This window comes from Chiloscyllium punctatum, chromosome 50 (assembly GCF_047496795.1).
Source record: "Chiloscyllium punctatum isolate Juve2018m chromosome 50, sChiPun1.3, whole genome shotgun sequence".
NCBI lineage: Eukaryota > Metazoa > Chordata > Chondrichthyes > Orectolobiformes > Hemiscylliidae > Chiloscyllium > Chiloscyllium punctatum.
In genome coordinates, this window is record NC_092788.1 from 15,938,925 (window position 1) to 15,953,416 (window position 14,492).

General features: G+C 45.0%; 1 long non-coding RNA gene across 1 annotated transcript in view; it reads right to left on the minus strand.

The window, feature by feature from the left end:
* Window positions 1-242: 242 nt before the first annotated feature.
* Window positions 243-14,492, minus strand: part of LOC140470137 (uncharacterized) — a 68,534-nt gene continuing 54,284 nt past the window's right edge. Inside the window, exon 4 of the long non-coding RNA XR_011956396.1 lies at window positions 243-797. This is a non-coding gene — a long non-coding RNA (uncharacterized lncRNA). The remainder of the gene's footprint in view (window positions 798-14,492) is intronic.

A 14,492-nucleotide genomic window follows, 5' to 3' on the forward strand; every position in this document is an offset into this window, starting at 1 on the left:
GTCTTTTTTGTACAGGTCCCACCAGACCTGGAAGATTTTCCAATAATCCAAAAATCTGAAACGATCAACCCTGAACTAGCTTTTTAACAACATGTTAAACTATACCGCCATCCTAATCCTTACCTCTTTTCCATATGGCACGGGGAGTAATTCAGAGATTACTGAGGATTGTTCTGTCTCTCTCTCTCTCACACACACGCACTCACACACACACAATCTGACAGACTCCATATTACTTTGCAGAAGAATACCAATAACTTTATAAATAATCAGAATGATAACTGGAATGAAGGATTTAGTTAAAGAAAGGACGAGAGAAATTACATTTCTTCTGGATGTCAGTTTGAGTTGGAGAGTTCATTTTCCGATGGTTCATCACTCTCCTACTGAACATTATCAGTGAGTCTCTGATGAAATGCTAGTTTTATGTCCCACTTGCTTTTTAAGTGTTTAGGTTTCTTTGAGTCAGTGATGTAATTTCCAGTATTGGTGATTTCATGCCTGGTCCTTTTCCTCAGAGAGTGTTCGATGGAATCAAAATCGATTTGTTTGTTGATAGAGTTCCGGTTGGATTTCCATGCTTCTAGGAATTCTCCTGCGTGTCTTTCTTTGCCTGGTCCTAGATGGATGTGCAGACGCAGTCAAAATGATATACTTCCTCATCCGTTTGTAAGGACCTAGTGATCGTGGGTCATGTCTTTATTCTGGTTAGTTGTTGTTCATGCATCCAGGTGGCTCGTTTTCTGCCTGTTTTTCCGATGTAGTGTTTGTTACAGTTCTTGCAAGGCTTATTCTTCCTGGAGCAGAACAGACAGAGATGTGAACTTGTAAAGTTTGAAGAAAGTTGCAGAGTAAAACAGAAAACTCTGTTTCTGTTAGTTGGCATTACAGCATCAAGGAGTTCTAATTTCAAAATGGTCAGCAAAAGAGCTGGGACTGAGATACATCAATACTTCTTTATTGAGAGAGTTGTTAGGATTTGGATTAGACTGCCTGGGAGAGTTGTAGATGACGATTCAATAAAGAATTGGATATTTATTTGTAAATTATAAATTTAATGGGCTACAGAGATAGGGCTGGCAAATGGAAGGTGCTTGGGAAACATTACTGGAGCTGGTGCACACACAGTGGCTAATGGCCTCCTCCTGTACTTTAAAGGCTTATACTCTACCATGTGTCTGATGCAAATAAAAGTTAGTATCGGATTATTTCCTGTTTTAAGTGCTCGCAAATATCTGATTATTTGGTTCAGGATAAACATTTAAAATGCAAATATTGCAAGGTCAGTCTCATTATGTAGTCTATTTATTTCTCAGAACATGAATATTTTAAATGTTATGTTCTGATAATGAAAACAAATATCTCATTGCTTTGGCACGTATCTCTTTGAAAAGGTCTGACTTTTCCCTCACGCCAAAATATGTCCATTTTTTTTTCACTGTCCACATTTCATATTAAGTCGCAATCTTTCTAAAAATCGGAAGTTTTCAAATTATTGTTCGCTAAAATTTGATAATGTCATCATTCACAGTGCATGTTCAATTATTGCTATTTCTAAATGGCTGGCTATTAGCTGAAGCTCGTACATTTCACTGAGAAATTTAACTGATTGATTATATATAAATGTATAAGAACGCTAATTCTATTTGATTGTCCAATCGTTTACTCACTCCGAACATGTAATCATTCAGAAGCCGACCATTTTCAAAATGTTGGAGTGGCAATGCATGGTTTTGAATCCTGACATTGAATGTATAATTCTGATCATAACAGTTACGTACCATGTTCTTTATTCGAAGTAAAATAAAATGTGCATTCTTTATTTTTGCGTTACAAAAAATTGATAGGAGTTTATACATTACTCCCATAAATACAGAATCGACCTAATTGTTTTCAGAGATTATAGTTCAGTTGAATAATCATACTTCATATCTCATTTTTGCCCAATTCACGAAACATAGCTAACAGTTGATTATTGTTCGGGTCAGTAAACTCAACACCTTGCAATGAGCTACGCTACAAAATGGCTTCCAAAAGATTTGGAATCATTTACAGTGTTCCTGGAATTCACAGTTGCATGTGATGCTGAGTGACACACTGACCTGCTCCTAAATCTGTGCAAAGAGTTTCTAACCTTGGTCAGGGCAGGTTAGTCAAACATTTCTTCACAACAAATGATTTGGAATCCACCCTGGGAAAGGTGGGAGCTCGCTAACAGACTATCACTGGTCTCAGTGTAGCTACAAATAATATCCAAATTAAATATCAATGGCTGACCAGCAACCAGGTTTTAAAAAACCATCTTCAGTCAGAGCCTGGCCCAGTGGGCAGATGTGTCGCCATGCAGTGTCAGAATCACACCGCACAACTTCCTGATGGGGCTGACACCTGGCCTACCTCCCAAACCCCATATTTCTACACCCTGGACCGGATGCTGGGAAAAGACGTTAAAAAGTTGACAGTCTGATGCACTGTCTTGAGTCTCACAAAGAAACCTCTGAAACCATACCCAATAAATGTCACCTTCATTATCACCAGTATCAAAATGAAATTTTACATCTCTGTGGATGGCCAGAGATTAATACACGGTTCACCAAACAGAATATATCTGAAGAAAACAGCAGGAAATGGCAGGCCAAGAAGCACGTTAATAACTGAACTTGGCGGATTCTGTTTGGTGTGTGGTTACATACACATATTGTACTGGCACTCAGGTGACTGTAACAATGCACAACGTAAATGTAAGTTTTGACCTAACACCTCGTCAAAGCTTCCTGATCTCACACACATCACTCCCTCACACACTCAAGAATTGAGAACCTACAAGCTTGGTGAAACAGGAATCATAGTACAGGCCCTTCAGCCCTTGACGTCCTGCCGACATTTTATCCTGTTCTAAGATCAGACTAACCTACATACCTTTCATTATACGATCATTCATGTGCCTATCCACACACCCACACTCTCTGCATAAAGAACCTACCTCGGACATCTCCCATAAATATTCCTCCAATTACCTTAAAATCATGCCCCCTCATCATAGCCATTTCCGTCCTGGGTGAAAGTTTCTGGCTATCCACTCTATCTATGCCTCTAATCATCTTGTCCACCTCTATCAAGTCATGTTCCATTCTTTTTCGTTCCAACGAGAAAAAAACCTAGTTCCCTGAATTTTCTTTGCAAGACCTGCCCTCCAGTCCAAGCAGCGTCCTGATACATTTCCTCAGTACACTCACTAATGCTTCCACATCTTTCATATAATGAGGCGACCAGTACGGAATGCAACATTCTAAGTGTGATCTCACCAGGGTTCCATAGAGCTGCAGCATAACCTCACGACTTAAACTCAACCCCCATGCTAATGAAAACATCATCCGGCTTCTTAAGAACCTTATCAACTTGGGTGGCAACTTTGTGGGAGCTATGACATGGATCATCAGATCCCACTGTTACTCCACAATGTATGAATCCTACATTTAACCGTGTATTATGCATTTAAATTTGACCTTCCAAACTGAATTGCTTCACAATTTTCCAGGTTAAACTCCAACTGTCTCTTATCAGCCCAGTTCAGCATCCTGTCAATGTCCTGTGCAAACTACAATACCCCTCCACACTACCCACAATTCCACCATACTTTGTTAATTTTAAAAACTTACTAATCCACCTTCCCTCTTCCTCATCGAAGTCATTTATAAATATCACAATCAGCAGAGGCCCCAGAACCGATCCCAATGGAGCACCAATGGTCACCGAGCTCCAGACTGAATACTTGCCATTTACCATCCCCCTCTGACTTCTATGGACCAGTCTATTCTGCATCAAGACAGGCCGGTTTCCCTGTATCTGATGCGTCCTTACTTTCTGAATGAACCTACCATGGGGAAATTTATCAAACGCCTGATTAAAAACCATGTACTCCACATCCACTACTCTCACTTCTTCAATGTGTTTGATCTCATCCTCAAAGAATTCAGTAAGGTTTGTGAGGCATGACCTGCCCCTCACAAAGCCATGCTGACTATTTCTAACCAAACTATGATTTACAAGTAATCATAAATTCTGTCTCTCAGAATCCTCTCCAAACCTTTGCCCAATGCTGATGCAAACTGACTGGTCTGTAATTCTCTGGATTAACTTTATTCCATTTCCTGAACAAGGGAGTAACATTTGCCTCCCTCCAATCATCTGGCACGACTCCAATGGAGAGTGAGGATGCAAAGATCATCTCCAAAGGTGCAGTAATCTCTTCCCTCTCTTCCTGTTGTAAGCAAGGGTGGATCCCATCTCCCCTAGGAGATTTATCTATCCCTGTGTGTGTATTTCAATCAGTCTGTACTTCACCTCACCATGTCTACTCACTGTCCAACGATCTGATTGACTGCTTTCCATTTCCGGGCTCTATACAGTGCTGCTTTCCTGAACACATATGGTTCCCTATAACCTGTTAATCATGGAATGGAAAACATGGGTAGGCACCAATGCCTTCCTGATGAAAGGCTGATGCCCAAAGCTTTGACTCTCCTGCTCCTCAAATGCACCTGATATGTTGTGCTTTTCCAGCGCCACACTTTTTGACTCTGATCACCAGCATCTCCAGGTCTCACTTTCTCCATTACAAAGGGCTGTCCCCTCTGCACACTGAGCAGGCAATTAATCAGCAGAAACTCGCTGTATTTAGAGCTGACCATTCAGTTCTGGAAAGTTGCATTTGATAAATACATTTACTGAAAACAAAATTCCTATTCAACAAATATTCATTCAGTCCCAGAGTTTTGGTTCATGAAATAGGCAGCTTGATAACGAGCAGTCAATGACTGAAGAACTCCGAAGTACAGAGTATTCTAGGTGATATATTCCAGGCTGGATGTGCTTTCCCTTAATGTTGGCTATGTTATCGGACAGACAGATGTGATAAGGGAACGCAGTGACACGTGGAATTGTGACATTTTTGCCATTACAGAGATGTGCTTGAGGGAGGTCAGGGCTGACAACTGAATATTCTGCGGTGCAAGAACTATAGGCAGCACAGGAGAGGGGTAAAGGAGGAGGTGGTGATGCATTATTAGTCATTATGGAGTCAGTTTCTGCAGTAAGAAGGGAATTAAATCGGAAAGAGAAGCTTAAAGCAGGTACAAATTGAACAGGTCAATGGAGGCAACTACCATATGTGTTGGGCTAAACTTAAAACGGAAGTAGAAGCGTAAATATGATGCGTGATAAAACATTAGCGGGTAGTATGAGCGGGTGAGAGAAATAGGGAGTAGTATATGATTTGGGCGGGTCTTAGAGATATAGGGAGGGGTGTAGGGTTTGGAGTGGATTAGAGGGATAGGGAAGCGTGCAGGGTTTGAGAGAGTTGTGGAGTAGTATAGGGTTTGAAGGAGGTTGGAGAGATAGAGAAGGGTTACGGATTGGAGGGGGTTAGACGGATAGGGAAATGTGTAGGTTTGGAGGGGTTAGAGAGATAGGGAGGCGTGCAGGGTTTGAGAGAGATATGGAGTAGCATAGGGTTTGGAACAGGTTAGTGAGATAGGGAAGGGTGTAGGGATTGGATGTGATTAGATAGATAGGGAAAGGGTTTGGTGGGGTTGAGTAAGTAGGGAGAAGTATAGGGTTTAGAGGGTTCAGAAATATAGGGAGGAGAGCAGGGTTTAGAATGGGTTAAGGAAATAGAGTGTGGTGCAGGGGCTAGAGTAGGTTGAAGAGATAGGGAAGGGAGTAGTGATTGGAGGAGTTTATAGAGCTAGGAAAGGGTGCAGTATTTGGAAAGGGTTAAGGAGTTAGGGAGGGGTGTCGGGTTTGGAGGAAGTTAGAGAGATATACAAGGGGTACAGTGCATGGAGGGTGCTTTAGAGATAGCAAAGGCAGTAGGGGCTGGAGGAAGTTATATAGATGGGATGGGTGGAAGGTTTGGAAGAGGTCATAGAGATAGAGAGGAACGTAGGGTTTGGGGAAGGAAAGAGAGATAGCGAAGGGGGTAGGTATTGAGGAGGTTTGAAGCTCTTATGTCAGATCAAACACTGACACAGAAACCTCCTGCTGACCCCCCTCCCTCAGCCTCACGGTGTCCGATCAAACACTGACACAGAAACCACCTGCTGACTCCCCTGCCTCAGTGTCCCTCTACATTGAACAACACTTGGAGGAAGCACAGAGACTGACAGAGCTGGAGAATGTTTACTGGGTGGGCCATTTCAAACCCAACACCAAGAGAAGCTCAGCAGCAACATTACTGATCGAGGTGGTCGAGTTCAAAAGGACACAACTGCTTCACTGCGTCTGCACCGGGTCGGGGGGAACGACTGATAGGGAGAAACATCCTTGACCTCACCATCACCAACCTACTGGCTGCAAACACATTGTTCAATGACCGTATTGGGAACGGTGAACTACCGCACACAGTATTTTTGGAGACATTTTCCACTTTTACATTGTGAAGACCCCTGTGTATATGTGACACCATCACTGTGCTCAACGGGGCAGATTTCCAATAGATTTTGGAATTTTGCACTGGCCTGTGTGAGGTGGTTCGGGTCATTACCAACAGCAGCAGAATTGTACTCCAGTATAATTTTCACTATCACTGCCTGGCATATACTTCACGTTATCCTGGCCGTCAAGCCAGGGATACACCCTTGATAAATGGAGAAAACAGGAAGGCCTGACTATAGTAGCACCAAATACACCTCAGAATGAGATGAAGTTACTAAATTGGGCCACTTACTCATCACATGGTATAAATAGCAAATGAGACACAGATGTAACCAGTGAATCAGACCTAATCTCTACAATCCGGGTGAGTGGTGGTGGACAATCACACAACTCACTGGAGGAGAAGAATCCACCAATACCACCTTCCTGAATGATGGAAGGGCTTAGCACAACAATAGAAATCTAAAGCTGAAACATTTACAGCAATGTTCAGACAGAAATATCGATGGGATGATCTAGTTTAGTCTCCTCCAGATGGCAGTCTTCAGCTAATCCGACTCACTTTGTGTGGTATCTACAAACAGCTGGAGGGATTGGAGAATGCAAAGGCTATGGGCCATGATAACATTCCATTCCGGCTGTTCCTGCTGGGATACAGCACTGGGACCTACCTGACAATGTTAGAAACTATCCGGGTGTGTTCTGTACACACACACACACACACACACACAATATCAGACAATCAGTGAATACCCCATTGCTCGAATCCCTGTCATTAATAAAGGAATGGCAGATGTCACCCACAGTGGGGTCAAGCAGCACTTCCTCAGTACTAACCTGCTCGCTAAAGCTCAGTTTGGTCTCTTATCCCTTGGGCTCATTGAAGCCTTGGTTTAATGATATACAACAAGAGAACACACAGCTGAATTTGAGAGGTGAGGTGACAGTTGCTGCACTTTTTACATGATCATAACTGCATTTGTCCAAATGTCATATCCAGGATTAACGGCAAACCTGGAGCAAATAGGAATCGTCTGCACTGGCATGAGTTATACCTGGTACAAAGGAAGGTGGCTGGGGTTGGTGGAGAGCAGCCATCTCAGCTTCACCGAAGTTCCCCAGGGACGGGGTTTCTGGGTAAGCCTGTAGACCAGAAATGTAAAGGTAGGACACCATACTCCTACAGGATGATAGAGACAACTGGCGGCAGTTGAACTGGACAGTTATCATACCTCAAGTAAGGGAGAGATTGAGTAGGACAGTCCTTTAGTCCTTAGTTCAGTCCAAGGAATTGAACCCACACTGTTGGCATTAATCTGCATTATAAACCAACCATTCAACTGATTGAGCTAACCAAATCCTCACGCAGCTCTGTGATATTTTAATATTATTCCATTAAGATATGTTGGTAAACACCTTTGGAGCAGGTGGAACGAGAAGCAAGCTTCCTTGCTCAGAGAGAGGGACAGCATCAGTGAGCTATAAGAGTGCTCTCTGCCCTCGGCCCTATAATTTTCAGCTGCTTCATAAATGACTGTAAAATCACAAGTGAGGATGTTTGCCAATGATTGGACAGTGTTCAACACCATTCATGATTTACTCAGATACTGAAGCAGTCCTTGTCCAAATGTAACAGAACCTGGAGATATGCAGGTGTGTGCTTAACAGTGATAAAACCATTTCCATTACACATGTGCCAGACAACGATTCCTGATATCAATGGAAAATTGAACCACATCCTCTAACGTTCAATTCCACCACCATCACTGAACACACACCAAACAATATCGTGGGGATTATCGTTAACCTGAACTGGATTGACCATATGATTTCATTACCTATTCCTGTGAAGGGCTTATGCTAAAACATTGACTTCTCCTGTACCTCAGATGCTGCCTGACCTGTTTTGATTTTCCAACGCCACTTTTTGACACACATGACTTCATTGGCTACAAGAATATGTCAGGGACTAGAAACTGTGCAGGAATAACTCACCTCAAAATTTCCGAAAGCCTGTCACCTCTTGCTAAGACACATGTTGAATGTGTGTGTGTGATTAAATACTTCCATTTGCCTGTGTGAGTGCAGCTTCACCCCTCATCCACTGACATTCAGTAGCAGCAATACCTGCCATCTACTCAGTGCTCTGCAGAAATTTACCAAGGCTCCTTACAACGGACCTCTGAAACCCCCGACCATCGAGAAGGACAAGGGAAGCAGAAACACGGGACCCCCACCATGTTCGCATTCTGTCCCAAGCCATCTACCATCCTGATTGGGAAGTATATTGCCGATCCTTCAGTGTCACTGTTTTAAGTTCCCTATCTATCAATAAATGCCGTACAAATCACATTTCATGAATAAATTAACAGAAACTTTTTGACTCAACCTGTTCATTACTGCACACTGTGTTTTGGGTTTTGTGAGCTCAGGCTAGTTGGTCCAGGCAGTACATTGCATGTTGTGAACAGCTGAAGGGATATGCTGTTTGAAACAATCTGTCAGTCTCTCAGAGGCATGGCCTACATACCGAACATCACAGACACTGGCATTGTCATCCCACTTTACTGAGCTTTGAGATAGACAGAAGCAACTGAAAACGTACTCATATCTGACTGGAACTGTTTAAACACACAGTGACATTGTTGCCACCAAAATTATTATAAGTGAATATTAGCAGGGAGAAAGTGAGGACTGCAGATGCTAGAGATCAGAGTCAAAAAGTGTGATTCTGAAAAAAAACTCAGACCTTCAGGCAGCATCTGAGGAGCAGGAGAATCGACTATTAGTTAACAATATTAATACAAGGGAAAATAATCGTATATTTTCTAAGTTCTTGTACTTAATTATAATTTGTTCTTGGGTGTGGCAATGAGACTCATCATTTCATTGCTACTTACTGTGAGTTTTCATCATATTGTTGTTATAACAGTGTACTGAATAAATGGGTGGATTTTGTGCTTGTTGGACAAACTATAAGTTGGTATTATGAAAGGATATCGGACCTTTAGTAAAGAGACTTTGCTGTTAATGTTTAGAACAATGGTGCAAACATTTACACAGAGATTTCCAGCTCAAGTCACACACAAGGTTGTTGGGCTGGGATCACGCTGGCCATCAATGGAGCTGCACAATTCTGTTTAGACACTGACATTGTAGAGCTAACATACACTGGACATCGTTTATGAGGGATTCAATATAAGATGCCATGTGCTGCAGGAGCCCATCACCTTTATAACACCTTCATTCAGGATCGGGTCCAAGGTGCAGAATTACAGAGTTTAGGTGGCACGCAAGAAGAGATATACTTGCAAGATATGGCTGTTTATAGGTCATTGTTATAAATATTGAACTGCATCTGGACCAGTGCCATGTGCTAGTCCATTGACCAGTCTGCCCCACACACATCTCCCTGTTGTTCAGGTGGACCTTTAACCAGTCTATTCTGAGGGAGTGTGTGTGCAATCGCCCAGCTCCAGTTTGGATGCTCTTTGTCAGATTTTGGAGACGGCCAGTGTTTTGGAGGTCCTGGTGAGACCCAATAACACTGTGTCTGAATTCAGGCTTTTCATCAAAGACATTTCAACAGCTTTGCTGCTTGCAAGATGGTGCATTCACTGATCTGTACATGAATCGGCTGTTTACTATAGTTACTGAATTGTGTAATAGTTAGGTGTGCGCTCTGGTATTTCAATTATTGTTCACTTCAATTGTTTTCAACTGAAAAACAATGATGGTTAGTTTATTTTAAAATATGTAAGAAATAAAGTGATATTAACTCTTCATTACAGAAAATGTGAAAGAGACCAGGTATATATTTCCCATGGACTAATCAAGCAACAGTCAGATATTGTCTGTAAAGCAGGATTCTGTGAACAGCACTATGTCCCAGGCAACATCACCACCCTCTCTGGTAGGTTCTGTCCCACTGACAGGAGACAGCCAGGCAAAGGGGGACAGCTCTTTTGTATATAGTCAATATAGGGTGGCGTGGTGGCTCAGTGGCTAGCACTGCTGCCTCACAACATCAGGGTCCCAGGTTCGATTCCAGCCTCCGGCAAATGCGTGTGTGGAGTTTGCAAATTCTCCCTCTGCCTGCGTGGGCTTTCTCCCACAGTCCAAAGATATGCACCTCAGTTGAATTGGTCATGTTAAACTGCCCATAATGTTCAGTGCATTAGTCAGAGACTCCTGCTCCTTTGGAAGGTCGGTGTGGATTGGTTGAGCTGAAAGGCCTGTTCCCATCCTGAAAGGGATCAAATCTAATGATCGTGCTGAATCCTGTGTTTGCTAGACTGCTCTGCAGCAGGTTATGGTGGAATCAATAAAAGGGAAACATATAATTGATCACATCATCACCGATCTGCCTGCTGCAGATACACCTCTCCATCTCAAATATCAGTCAGAATGGTCACTGCACAATGGGGAGCAAGGGCTACCTTCACATTTGGCAGACCCTCCTCGCCATGATATGTAGCCCCTTGAATACTGAATGGGACAGAATTTAAACAGATTGAATAATTAATGATGATGCGGCCATGAGGGGCAGAGGGCCATCAGCAGCAGCAGAATCATGCCCCGTACAGCACATACAGTCTACAACCTCACGGTCAGACAGACCTCCCACTGTACAGTAACCATCACACCCCGACATACCTCCCACTGTACAGTAACCATCACACCCCGACATACCTCCCACTGTACAGTAACCATCACAGCCCGACATACCTCCCACTGTACAGTAACCATCAGACCCCGACATACCTCCCATTGCACAGTAACCATCACGGCACGACATACCTCCCACTGTACAGTAACCATCACAGCCTGACATACCTCCCACTGTACAGTAACCACCACAGCCTGACATACCTCCCACTGTACAGTAACCACCACAGCCTGACATACCTCCCACTGTACAGTAACCATCACGGTCCGACATACCTCCCACTGTACAGTAACCATCACACCCCGACACACCTCCCATTGTACAGTAACCATCACACCCCGACATACCTCCCACTGTACAGTAACCATCACACCCCGACATACCTCCCATTGTACAGTAACCATCACACCCCGACATACCTCCCACTGTACAGTAACCATCACACCCCGACATACCTCCCACTGTACAGTAACCATCACACCCCGACATACCTCCCACTGGACAGTAACCATCACACCCTGACATACCTCCCACTGTACAGTAACCATCACACCCCGACATACCTCCCACTGTACAGTAACCATCACACCCCGACATACCTCCCACTGGACAGTAACCATCACACCCTGACATACCTCCCACTGTACAGTAACCATCACGGCCCGAAATATGTCCCACTGCACAGGAACCATCACACCCCGACATAACTCCCACTGTACAGTAACCATCACACCCCGACATACCTCCCACTGGACAGTAACCATCACACCCTGACATACCTCCCACTGTACAGTAACCATCACGGCCCGAAATATCTCCCACTGCACAGTAACCATCACACCCCGACATACCTCCCACTGTACAGTAACCATCACACCCCGACATACCTCCCACTGGACAGTAACCATCACACCCTGACATACCTCCCACTGTACAGTAACCATCACGGCCCGAAATATCTCCCACTGTACAGTAACCATCACGGCCCGACATACCTCCCTCTGTACAGTAACCATCACACCCCTACATACCTCCCACTGTACAGTAACCATCACACCCCGACATACCTCCCACTGTACAGTAACCATCACACCCCGACATACCTCCCACTGTACAGTAAACATCACACCCCGACATACCTCCCACTGTACAGTAACCATCACGGTCCGACATACCTCCCACTGTACAGTAACCATCACGGTCCGGCATACCTCCCACTGCACAGTAACCATCAGACCCCGACATACCTCCCACTGTACAGTAACCATCACATCCCGACATTCCTCCCACTGTACAGTAACCATCATTGTCTGACCTACCTCCCACTGTACAGTAACCATCACACCCCGACATACCTCCCACTGTACAGTAACCATCACACCCCGACATACCTCCCACTTGACAGTAACAATCACACCCCGACATACCTCCCACTGTACAGTAACCATCACACCCCGACATACCTCCCACAGTACAGTAACCACCACAGCCTGACATACCTCCCACTGTACAGTAACCACCACAGCCTGACATACCTCCCACTATACAGTAACCATCACGGTCCGACATACCTCCCACTGTACAGTAACCATCAGACCCCGACATACCTCCCATTGTACAGTTACCATCACACCCCGACATACCTCCCACTGTACAGTAACCATCACACCCCGACATACCTCCCACTGTACAGTAACCATCACACCCCGACATACATCCCACTGTACAGTAACCATCACACCCCGACATACCTCCCACTGTACAGTAACCATCACGGTCCGACATACCTCCCACTGTACAGTAACCATCACACCCCGACATACCTGCCACTTGACAGTAACCATCACACACCGACATACCTCCCACTTGACAGTAACCATCACACCCCGACATTCCTCCCACTGTACAGTAACCATCACGGCCCGACATACCTCCCACTATACAGTAACCATCACACCCCGACATACCTCCCACTGTACAGTAACCATCACACCGCGACATACCTCCCACTGTACAGTAACCATCACACCCCTACATACCTCCCACTGTACAGTAACCATCACACCCCGACATACCTCCCACTGTACAGTAACCATCACGGCCCGACATACCTCCCACTATACAGTAACCATCACACCCCTACATACCTCCCACTGTACAGTAACCATCACACCCCGACATACCTCCCACTGTACAGTAACCATCACACCCCGACATACCTCCCACTGTACAGTAACCATCACACCCCGACATACCTCACACTGTACAGTAACCATCACACCCCCACATACCTCCCACTGTACAGTAACCACCACGGCCCGACATACCTCCCACTGTGCAGTAACCACCACGGTCCGACATACCGCCCACTGTACAGTAACCATCAGACCCCGACATACCTTCCACTGTACAGTAACCATCACACGCCGACATACCTCCCACTGTACAGTAACCACCACGGCCTGACATACCTCCCACTGTACAGTAACCATCACGGCCTGACATACCTCCCACTGTACAGTAACCATCACGGTCCGACATACCTCCCACTGTACAGTAACCATCACGGCCCGACATACCTCCCACTGTACAGTAACCATCACACCACGACATACCTACCACTGTACAGTAACCGTCACACCCCGACATACCTCCCACTGTACAGTAACCATCACACCCCGACATACCTCCCACTGTACAGTAACCATCACACCCCGACATACCTCCCACTGTACAGTAACCATCACACCCCGACATACCTCCCACTGTACAGTAACCATCACACCCCGACATACCTCCCACTGTACAGTAACCATCACACCCCCACATACCTCCCACTGTACAGTAACCATCACACCCCGACATACCTCCCACTGTACAGTAAGCACCACGGTCCGACATAACTCCCACTGTACAGTAACCATCAGACCCCGACATACCTCCCACTGTACAGTAACCATCACACCCCGACATACTGTACAGTGGGAGGTAACCATCACAGCCTGACATACCTCCCACTGTACAGTAACCATCACACCACGACATACCTCCCACTGTACAGTAACCATCACGGCCCGACATACCTCCCACTGTACAGTAACCATCACACCCCGACATACCTCCCACTGTACAGTAACCATCACGGCCCGACATACCTCCCACTGTACAGTAACCATCACGGTCCGACATACCTCCCACTGTACAGTAACCATCACACCCCGACATACCTCCCACTGTACAGTAACCATCACACCCCGACATACCTCCCACTGTACAGTAACCATCACACCCCGACATACCTCCCACTGTACAGTAACCACCACGGTCCGACATACCTCCCACTGTACAGTAACCATCAGACCCCGACATACCTCCCACTGTACAGTAA